Genomic DNA, 10,713 nt, shown 5'->3' with positions numbered 1-10,713 from the left:
AGATCGGACTGCTACGATTTACCCCAACAATCATCGTGCCACTCTTCGCAGAGAGGTGATAGACGCCAACGAGCCCGCGCATAGCAATCGAGGTGTAAAAAGGGCGTTGAAGGCAGGAAGCCTGGACGAAAGAGGCTACGAGGTCACCTCGAAGCGGTCTAAGAATCGGGCGCACTTGGGGCGACTACCAGTGCCAACCCCTTATCCCGCGGTGCGTCCGACACACAGAAATTTCCAAGGCGGCCAAGGAGCCTCCCCGCATAGCAATCGGGGTGTGAGGTTACGGATGCAGCATTGATAGCAATCGAGGTGTGAGGCGAAGGATGCAGAAGTGAGAGCCGAGGGATGTAGCAGAGATAGCAATCGGGGTGTGTGATGCAGAAGAGATAGCAATCGAGGTGTGCGGTGGGAAGGGCCCAGCAGCCAGAATGCATGAAGCGACGGATGAAGCAGTGATGACAACCGGGCTGTGAGGAGAGGAGGGATGCAGCCAAGAAAGCAATCAGGGCTCGAGGCAAGGGATGCATCAAGGATAGCAATCATGTTGTGAGGCGAGATTCCAAAGGCTAAACGTGAGAGGCTGCAGGGTCGACTCAGAGAGGTCTATGCATGTGAGAGGCTGAAAGCAAGGTCGACTCGGAGCGGTCTATGCATCGGGCGCGCTTGGGGCGACTACCAGTGCCAACCCCTTATCCCGCGACGCGTCCGACAAAGAGAACGTTCCAAGGCGGCAGAGGAGGTTACCAGCCGAAGGATGCAGTAGCAATAACAGGTATAGTTCCGCGGCGGCCGAGAAGACTCACCGCATAGGAATCGGGATGCGAGGCGAGGGATGCGGCGGGAAGGCCCCGACGGCTAAACGGAAGAGGCTGCAGGGCCGCCTCGGAATGGTCCAAGCATCGGATGCGATTGGGGCGACTGCCAGTGCCAACCCCTTATCCCGCGATGCGTCCGATACACAGATAGTTCCAAGGCGGCCGAGGAGCCTCACCGCATATCAATCGGGGTGCGAGGCGAGGGATGGGGCGGGAAGGCCCCAACGGCTAGACGGAAGAGGCTTCAGGGCCACCTCGGAATGGTCCAAGCATCGGACGCGCTTGGGGCGACTGCCAGTGCCAACCCCTTATCCCGCGATGCGTCCGATACACAGATGGTTCCAAGGCGGCCGAGGAGCCTCACCGCATAGCAATCGGGGGTGCGAGGCGAGGGATGGGGCGGGAAGGCCCCAACGGCTAGACGGAAGAGGCTTCAGGGCCGCCTAGGAATGGTCCAAGCATCGGACACGCTTGGGGCGACTACCAGTGACAGCCCCCTATCCCGCGATGCGTCCGATACGAAGATGGTTCCAAGGCGGCCGAGGAGCCTCACCGCATAGCAATCGGGGTGCGAGGTGGGGGATGCGGCGAGATGGCCCCAACGGCTAGACGGAAGAGGCCACAGGGCCGCGTCGGAATAGTCCAAGCATCGGACGCGCTTGGGGCGACTACCAGTGACAACCCCTTATCCCGCGATGCGTCCGATACGAAGATAGTTCCAAGGCGGCCGAGGAGCCTCACCGCATAGCAATCGGGGTGCGAGGTGGGGGATGCGGCGAGATGGCCCCAACGGCTAGACGGAAGAGGCTGCAGGGCCGCCTCGGAATAGTCCAAGCATCGGACGCGCTTGGGGCCACTACCAGTGACAACCCCTTATCCCGCAATGCGTCCGATACGAAGATAGTTCCAAGGCGGCCGAAGAGCCTCACCGCATAGCAATCGGGGTGCGAGGTGGGGGATGCGGCGAGATGGCCCCAACGGCTAGACGGAAGAGGCCACAGGGCCGCCTCGGAATAGTCCAAGCATCGGACGCGCTTGGGGCGACTACCAGTGACAACCCCTTATCCCGCGATGCGTCCGATACGAAGATAGTTCCCAGGCGGCCGAGGAGCCTCACCGCATAGCAATCGGGGTGCGAGGCGAGGGATGCGGCGAGATGGCCCCAAAGGCTAGACGGAAGAGGCTGCAGGGCTGCCTCGGAATAGTCCAAGCATCGGACGCGCTTGGGGCGACTACCACTGCCAACCCCTTATCCCGCGATGCGTCCGATACACAGATAGTTCCGAGGCGGCCGAGGAGGTGGGGGATGCAGCGAGATGGCCCCAACGGCTAGACGGAAGAGGCTGCAGGGCCGCCTCGGAATAGTCCAAGCATCGGACGCGCTTGGGGCGACTACCAGTGACAACCCCTTATCCCGCGATGCGTCCGATACACAGATAGTTCCGAGGCGGCCAAGGAGCCTCACCGCATAGCAATCGTGGTGCGAGGTGGGGGATGCGGCGAGATGGCCCCAACGGCTAGACGGAAGAGGCTGCAGGGCCGCCTCGGAATGGTCCAAGCATCGGATGCGCTTGGGGCGACTACCACTGCCAACCCCTTATCCCGCGATGCGTCCGATACACAGATAGTTCCAAGGCGGCCGAGGAGCCTCACAGCATAGCAATCAGGGTGCGAGGCGAGGGATGCGGCGAGAAAGCCCCAACGGCTAGAGGGAAGAGGCTTCAGGTCCGCCTCGGAATGGTCCAAGCATCGGACGCGCTTGGGGCGACTACCAGTGACAACCCCTTATCCCGCGACGCGTCCGATACACAGATAGTTCCAAGGCGGCCGAGGAGCCTCACCGCATAGCAATCGGGGTGCGAGGCGAGGGATGCGGCGAGAAGGACCCAACGGCTACACGGAAGAGGCTTCGGGGCCGCCTCGGAATGGTCCAAGCATCGGACGCGCTTGGGGCGACTACCAGTGACAACCCCTTATCCCGCGACGCGTCCGATACACAGATAGTTCCAAGGCGGCCGAGGAGCCTCACCGCATAGCAATCGGGGTGCGAGGCGAGGGATGCGGCGAGAAGGACCCAACGGCTACACGGAAGAGGCTTCGGGGCCGCCTCGGAATGGTCCAAGCATCGGACGCGCTTGGGGCGACTACCAGTGACAACCCCTTATCCCGCGACGCGTCCGATACACAGATAGTTCCAAGGCGGCCGAGGAGCCTCACCGCATAGCAATCGGGGTGCGAGGCGAGGGATGCGGCGAGAAGGACCCAACGGCTAGACGGAAGAGGCTTCGGGTCCGCCTCGGAATGGTCCAAGCATCGGACGCGCTTGGGGCGACTACCAGTGACAACCCCTTATCCCGCGACGCGTCCGATACACAGATAGTTCCAAGGCGGCCGAGGAGCCTCACCGCATAGCAATCGGGGTGCGAGGCGAGGGATGCGGCGAGAAGGACCCAACGGCTAGACGGAAGAGGCTTCGGGTCCGCCTCGGAATGGTCCAAGCATCGGACGCGCTTGGGGCGACTACCAGTGACAACCCCTTATCCCGCGACGCGTCCAATACACAGATAGTTCCAAGGCGGCCGAGGAGCCTCACCGCATAGCAATCGGGGTGCGAGGCGAGGGATGCGGCGAGAAGGACCCAACGGCTAGACGGAAGAGGCTTCGGGTCCGCCTCGGAATGGTCCAAGCATCGGACGCGCTTGGGGCGACTACCAGTGACAACCCCTTATCCCGCGACGCGTCCGATACACAGATAGTTCCGAGGCGGCCGAGGAGCCTCACCGCATAGCAATCGGGGTGCGAGGCGAAGGATGCGGCGAGAAGGACCCAACGGCTAGACGGAAGAGGCTTCGGGTCCGCCTCGGAATGGTCTAAGCATCGGACGCGCTTGGGGCGACTACCAGTGACAACCCCTTATCCCGCGACGCGTCCGATACACAGATAGTTCCAAGGCGGCCGAGGAGCCTCACCGCATAGCAATCGGGGTGCGAGGCGAGGGATGCGGCGAGAAGGACCCAACGGCTAGACGGAAGAGGCTTCAGGGCCGCCTCGGAATGGTCCAAGCATCGAACGCGCTTGGGGCGACTACCAGTGACAACCCCTTATCCCGCGACGCGTCCGATACACAGATAGTTCCGAGGCGGCCGAGGAGCCTCACCGCATAGCAATCGGGGTGCGAGGCGAGGGATGCGGCGAGAAGGACCCAACGGCTAGACGGAAGAGGCTTCAGGGCCGCCTCGGAATGGTCCAAGCATCGGACGCGCTTGGGGCGACTACCAGTGACAACCCCTTATCCCGCGACGCGTCCGATACACAGATAGTTCCGAGGCGGCCGAGGAGCCTCACCGCATAGCAATCGGGGTGCGAGGCGAGGGATGCGGCGAGAAGGACCCAACGGCTAGACGGAAGAGGCTTCAGGGCCGCCTCGGAATGGTCCAAGCATCGGACGCGCTTGGGGCGACTACCAATGACAACCCCTTATCCCGCGACGCGTCCGATACACAGATAGTTCCGAGGCGGCCGAGGAGCCTCACCGCATAGCAATCGGGGTGCGAGGCGAGGGATGCGGCGAGAAGGACCCAACGGCTAGACGGAAGAGGCTTCAGGGCCGCCTCGGAATGGTCCAAGCATCGGACGCGCTTGGGGCGACTACCAGTGACAACCCCTTATCCCGCGACGCGTCCGATACACAGATAGTTCCGAGGCGGCCGAGGAGCCTCACCGCATAGCAATCGGGGTGCGAGGCGAGGGATGCGGCGAGAAGGACCCAACGGCTAGACGGAAGAGGCTTCAGGGCCGCCTCGGAATGGTCCAAGCATCGGACGCGCTTGGGGCGACTACCGTTGCCAACCCCTTATCCCGCGATGCGTCTGATACACAGATAGTTCCGAGGCGGCCGAGGAGCCTCACCGCATAGCAATCGGGTTGCGAGGCAGATTATTGGGAAGGGAACCCCCTGGGATGCGGCTCAAGCAGTGCCCAAAGGGACTGGAATGCGGAATCACATCGAGAGACCCAAATGCTATACGAGGGCTCAAATCGAATTATCGATTTGGCCACGACATGGACGCATCGGAACGACTACCTTTGCCGAACCACTCGCAATTGCATCCATACCGAAACCAATAGACATTTCCGTTAGAGCCCTCGCATAGCATTCGGGAATCTCGCATGCCCCTCTAAATCGACCAATGCTGGCGCTCAATGAAAATCCGAGCGCTACCACCGTTCGAGCGCCAGCATTGGTCGAGTTAGAGGGGCACGGGGGAGAATGCTCCAGTCAACACCTCCCCTATATAAGTTATTTGTCCGATTCTCGCACAACCGTAGTCTGCCTCGTCGAATCAAACAACGGTCCCAGATTCCGACTTCCGTTCCGTAGAGACCCAAAAGCTAGATGGAGGCTCGCAAGAAAGAGAGTCGGCGCATAGCAATCGGGTTTCTCGAACGTTTAGGGACCGAGCTCACTTGCGGATAGGGCAAAATCCGCCAAGCAACCCAAAAGCTAGACGGGGGCTCGAATCGAATCGCCTAGGCGGCCACAACAACGACGTGTTGGATCGACTACCAGTGCCAAACCATTCAGCAAGACTAGTCTGTGTCGAGGCCGGATAGAGATTCTCAGAGAGCGCCCGCATAGCATTTAGGAGACCTGCCGCGTCCCTCACACTCGACAAATGGTGGTGCACGTTTATAAATCCGAGCGATCCCAACCCTTTCAAGCACCAACATCGGTCGAGATAGAGGGGCACGGAGGGGGCTGCGTGAGACAACACAGTCCCCTATATAAGTTATTTGTCCGATTCTCACACATCCGAAGAATGGTCATCAAATCGGACAACAGCCCAAACTTCCGACTTCCGTCCCAGAAAGCCCAAGAGCTATCTAAAACGTTCATGGCCGGAACTCGATCGCGGCTATACCAGTCCGCCAAGCAACCCAAAAGCTAGACTGGAGCTCTAGTCGAATCACCTCTGTGGCCATTGCAAGGACGTGTTGGAGCGACTACCATTGCCGAACCATTCCGCAGGTCGAGTCCATACCAAGGCCGCATAGAGATTCACGATGAGCTCCTGCATAGCAATCAGGAGACTTGCCGTGTCCATCACAATCGATAAATCCTGGTGCAAGATTTTTGCATCCGAGCGCTCCAACCAGTCGAGCACCAGCATCAATCGACATAAACGGGCACGGGGGGAGGATGCTCGAGAACACTACCTCCCCTATATAAGTTATTTGTCCGATTCTCAAGCAGCCGAAGTCTGGTCATCGAATCGGGTCAAAGACCACAACTTCCGACTTTACCCACAATGCAAGTCATCGAATCGAACATCGGCCCCCGAGTCGGACTCCATGCGTATGTCAGGTCATCGGACCCAAATTCCGCCTTCCTGCGCATGGCGGGCCATCAATATCAACTCGGTCATCGGACCCAAACTCCGCCTTTTTGCGTATGGCACGCCTTCAAATCGGTCATCGGACCCAAATTCCGCCTTCCTGTGCATGGCGGGCCATCAACATCAACTCGGTCATCGGACCCAAATTCCGCCTTTCTGCGCATGGCACGCCATCAACTCGGTCATCGGACCCAAATTCCGCCTTCCTGCGCATGGCAGGTCATCGGACACAAATTCAGACCTCGCCAATATGCCTACGTATCGAATCGGTCATCGGACCCAACTTCCGACTTCATCCATACTGTAGGGTCTTTGAGGTTGGCGCGGTGCGCTCAACCCAGGGAGTCGACCCATCGAAGCATACACCTCCCCTATATAAGCTATTTGTCCGATTCCCACACCTGTGTAGTTTGCACCTCTGACCAGGACATCGACCCCAACTTCCGAACTCGACTGCAACGACGGCACCAGCGCCTTGGTGCGCACCTTGCGACGCACAGTCCCAACATTCGCCTTCCTGCACATGGCAGGTCATCGGACCCAAATTCCGACCTCGCGAGTATGCCTACATATCGAATCGGTCATCGGACCCAACTTCCGACTTCATCCATACCGTAGGGTCTTTGAGGTTGGCGCGGTGCGCTCAACCCGGGGAGTCGACCCAACGAAGCATACACCTCCCCTATATAAGCTATTTGTCCGATTCCCACACCTGTGTAGTTTGCACCTCCGATCAAGACATCGACCCCAACTTCCGAACTCGCCTCCAACGACCGAACCAGCGCCTTGGTGCGCACCTTGCAACGCACAGTGCCAACATTCGCCTTCCTGCACGTGGCAGGTCATCGGACCCAAATTCCGACCTCGCGAGTATGCCTACATATCGAATCGGTCATCGGACCCAACTTCCGACTTCATCCATACCGTAGGGTCTTTGAGGTTGGCGCGGTGCGCTCAACCCGGGGAGTCGACCCAACGAAGCATACACCTCCCCTATATAAGCTATTTGTCCGATTCCCACACCTGTGTAGCTTGCACCTCCGATCAGGACATCGACCCCAACTTCCGAACTCGACTAAAAAGACCGCACCAGCGCCTTGGTGTGCACCTTGCAACGCACAGTGTCAACATTCGCCTTCCTGCACATGGCAGGTCATCGGACCCAAATTCCGACCTCATGAGCATACCTACTAATCGAATTGGTCATCGGACCCAACTTCCGACTTCATCCATACCGTAGGGTCTTTGAGGTTGGCGCGGTGCGCTCAACCTGGGGAGTCGACCCATCGAAGCATACACCTCCCCTATATAAGCTATTTGTCCGATTCCGACACCTGTGTAGTTTGCACCTCCGCTCAGGACATCGACCCCAACTTCCGAACTCGCCTGCAACGACCGAACCAGCGCCTTGGTGCGCACCAAAAGTGCGCACTTTTGGAGGGCACTTTTGTGCGCTCCAAAGGTGCGCACTTTTTGGAGGGCACTTTTCTGCGCTCCAAAGGTGCGCACTTTTGGAGGGCACTTTTCTGCGCTCCAAAGGTGCGCACTTTTGGAGGGCACTTTTTGGAGGGCACTTTTCTGCGCTCCAAAGGTGCGCACTTTTGGAGGGCACTTTTTGGAGGGCACTTTTCTGCGCTCCAAAGGTGCGCACTTTTGGAGGGCACTTTTTGGAGGGCACTTTTCTGCGCTCCAAAGGTGCGCACTTTTGGAGGGCACTTTTCTGCGCTCCAAAGGTGCGCACTTTTGGAGGGCACTTTTTGGAGGGCACTTTTCTGCGCTCCAAAGGTGCGCACTTTTGGAGGGCACTTTTTGGAGGGCACTTTTCTGCGCTCCAAAGGTGCGCACTTTTGGAGGGCACTTTTTGGAGGGCACTTTTCTGCGCTCCAAAGGTGCGCACTTTTGGAGGGCACTTTTGTGCACTCCAAAGGTGCGCACTTTTGGAGGGCACTTTTCCTGTGCTCCAAAGGTGCACACCTAGGTGAGCACCTTCGACCACACCTTGTAGCACACCAAACTCTGACTTTCGACTTCATCCGCAATGCAGGGTCTTTGAGGTTGGCGCAATGCGCACAACCAGGGGAGTCGACCCATCAAACCCAACACCTCCCCTATATAAGCTATTTGTCTGATTCTCATACATGCGTAGCCTGCAGGAGCAATTAGGACATCGACCCCAACTTTCGGCTTCTAAACGAAAACAAGGTCTTTGAGGTTGGTGTAATGCGAACAACTAGGGGAGTCAACCCATCAAACCCAACACCTCCCCTATATAAGCTATTTGTCTGATTCTCATACATGTGTAGTCTACAGGAGCAATTAGGACATCGACCCCAACTTTTGACTTCTTAACGAAAACAAGGTCTTTGAGGTTGACGTAATGCGCACAACCAGGGGAGTCGACCCATCAAACCCAACACCTCCCCTATATAAGCTATTTGTCCGATTCTCATACATGTGTAGCCTGCAGGAGCCATTAGGACATTGACCCCAACTTTTGACTTCTTAACGAAAACAAGGTCTTTGAGGTTGGCGTAATGCGCACAACCAAGGGAGTTGACCCATCAAACCCAACACCTCCCCTATATAAGCTATTTGTCTGATTCTCATACATGTGTAGCCTGCAACAACGATTAGGACATCCACCCCAACTTCTGAATTCGTCTGCGTTGACCGCACCAAAGGTGCACGCCTTGGTGCTCACCAAAATCCGACTTCCGACTTCTTCTGCTATGCGGGGTCTTTGAGGTTGGCGCAGTGCGCACAACCAGGGGAGTCAACCCACCGAATGCAACACCTCCCCTATATAAGCTATTTGTCTGATTCTCATACATGCGTAGACTGCAGCAATGATTAGGACATCCACCCCAACTTTTGACTTCTTAAACAAGACAGGGTCTTTGAAGTTGGTGCAGTGCACACAACCAGGGGAGTCGACCCATCAAACGCAACACCTCCCCTATATAAAGCTATTTGTCCGATTCTCATACGTGTAGTCTGCAGCAGCGATTAGGACATCGACCCCAACTTCCGAATTCGTTTGCATTGACCGCACCAAAGGTGCACGCCTTGGTGTGCACCCTGGAGTGCACTTTGGTGCTCACCTCGGTGCACACTTTGGTGTGCACCTCGGTGTGCACCAAAGGTGCGCACCTTGGAGCGCACCAAAGGTGTACACTTTGGAGCGCACCACATAGGGTCTTTGAGAGGTTGGCGCAGTGCGCACACCAAGGTGGGTGTTGAGGTGCGTGCCGAGGTGGGTGGGTGCTAGGGTGCGCTCCATGGTGGGTGCCAGGGTGGGTGCGTGCTAGGGTGGATTCCAAAGAGGGTCATAGGGTGGGTGCCAAGGTGGGTTGGTGATATAGTGGGTTCAAAGGTGGGTACTAGGGTGGGTTCCAAGGTGGGTCACAAGTTGGGTGCCAGGATGCGTGGGTGTTAGGTTGGGTGCCAAGGTGGGCTCCTGCGTGGGTGGGTGCTAGGGTGGGTTTCAAGGTGGACGCGAGGGCGGGTGCCAAGGTGGGTAACAAGTTGGGTGTTAGGATGGGTGAGTGCTAGAGTGGGTGCCAAGGTGGGTGGGTGCTAAGGTGGATGCCAAGGTGGTTCACAGGGTGGGTGGGTTCTAGGGTGAGTTCCAAGGTGGGTCACAGGTTCAGTGCTAGGGTGGGTGTCAAGGCGGGTGTCGAGGTGCCTGGGTGCTAGGGTGTGGATGCCAATGTGGGTCATAGGGTGGGTACTAGGGTGGGCTGCAATGTGGGTGCCAAGGTGGGTAACATGCTCGGTGGGTTCTAAATTGGGTGCCAGAGTGGGTGTGCACCCACCTTGCCCGAGGTGGGTGCCAAGGTGCCAGTGTGGGTGGGTGCTAAGGTGGATGCCAAGGTGGGTGAGAAGGTGGGTGATAGGTTGAGTGGTAGGATGGGTGGGTGCCAAGATGGGTCACAGGGTGGGTGCAAGGGTGGGTAGGTGCTAGGGTTGGTGTCAGGGTGGGTGGGTGCTAGGTTGGGTTCCAAGGTGGGTGCGAGGGTGAGTGTCAAGGTGGGTCACAGGTTAGGTGCTAGGATGGGTGAGTGCTAGGGTGCAAAGGTGCCAGGGTGGGTGCTAGGATGGGTCGATGCTAGGGTGAGTGGCAAGGTGGGTCCACAAGTGTCAAGGTGGGTGCCGAGGTGGGTGCCAAGTCGGCGACTGCTATGGTGGATGCCAAGGTGGGTCACGGGGTGGGTGCCAAGTTGCTAGGTTGGGTTCCAAGGTGGGTGCCAACGTGGGTGCTAGGGTGCGTGGGTTAAAGGGTGTGTCACAACGTGGGTGCCAGGATGGGTGCGCACCCACACTGGCCAAGACGGGTGCGGGTGCAAGGTTGGGTTCCAAGCCCGGTCACAGGCTGGGTGCTAGGATGGGTGGGTGCCAAGGTGGGCACCAGGGTGGGTGCACCCACCCTGGCCAAGGTGGGTCACGGGGTGGGTCCTAGGGTGGGTAACGGGGTGGGTACTAAGGTGCGTGCCAAGGTGGGT

This window comes from Cryptomeria japonica, unplaced genomic scaffold, assembly GCF_030272615.1.
Source record: "Cryptomeria japonica unplaced genomic scaffold, Sugi_1.0 HiC_scaffold_218, whole genome shotgun sequence".
Taxonomy (NCBI): domain Eukaryota; kingdom Viridiplantae; phylum Streptophyta; class Pinopsida; order Cupressales; family Cupressaceae; genus Cryptomeria; species Cryptomeria japonica.
Note: the sequence above shows the minus strand (reverse complement) of the source record.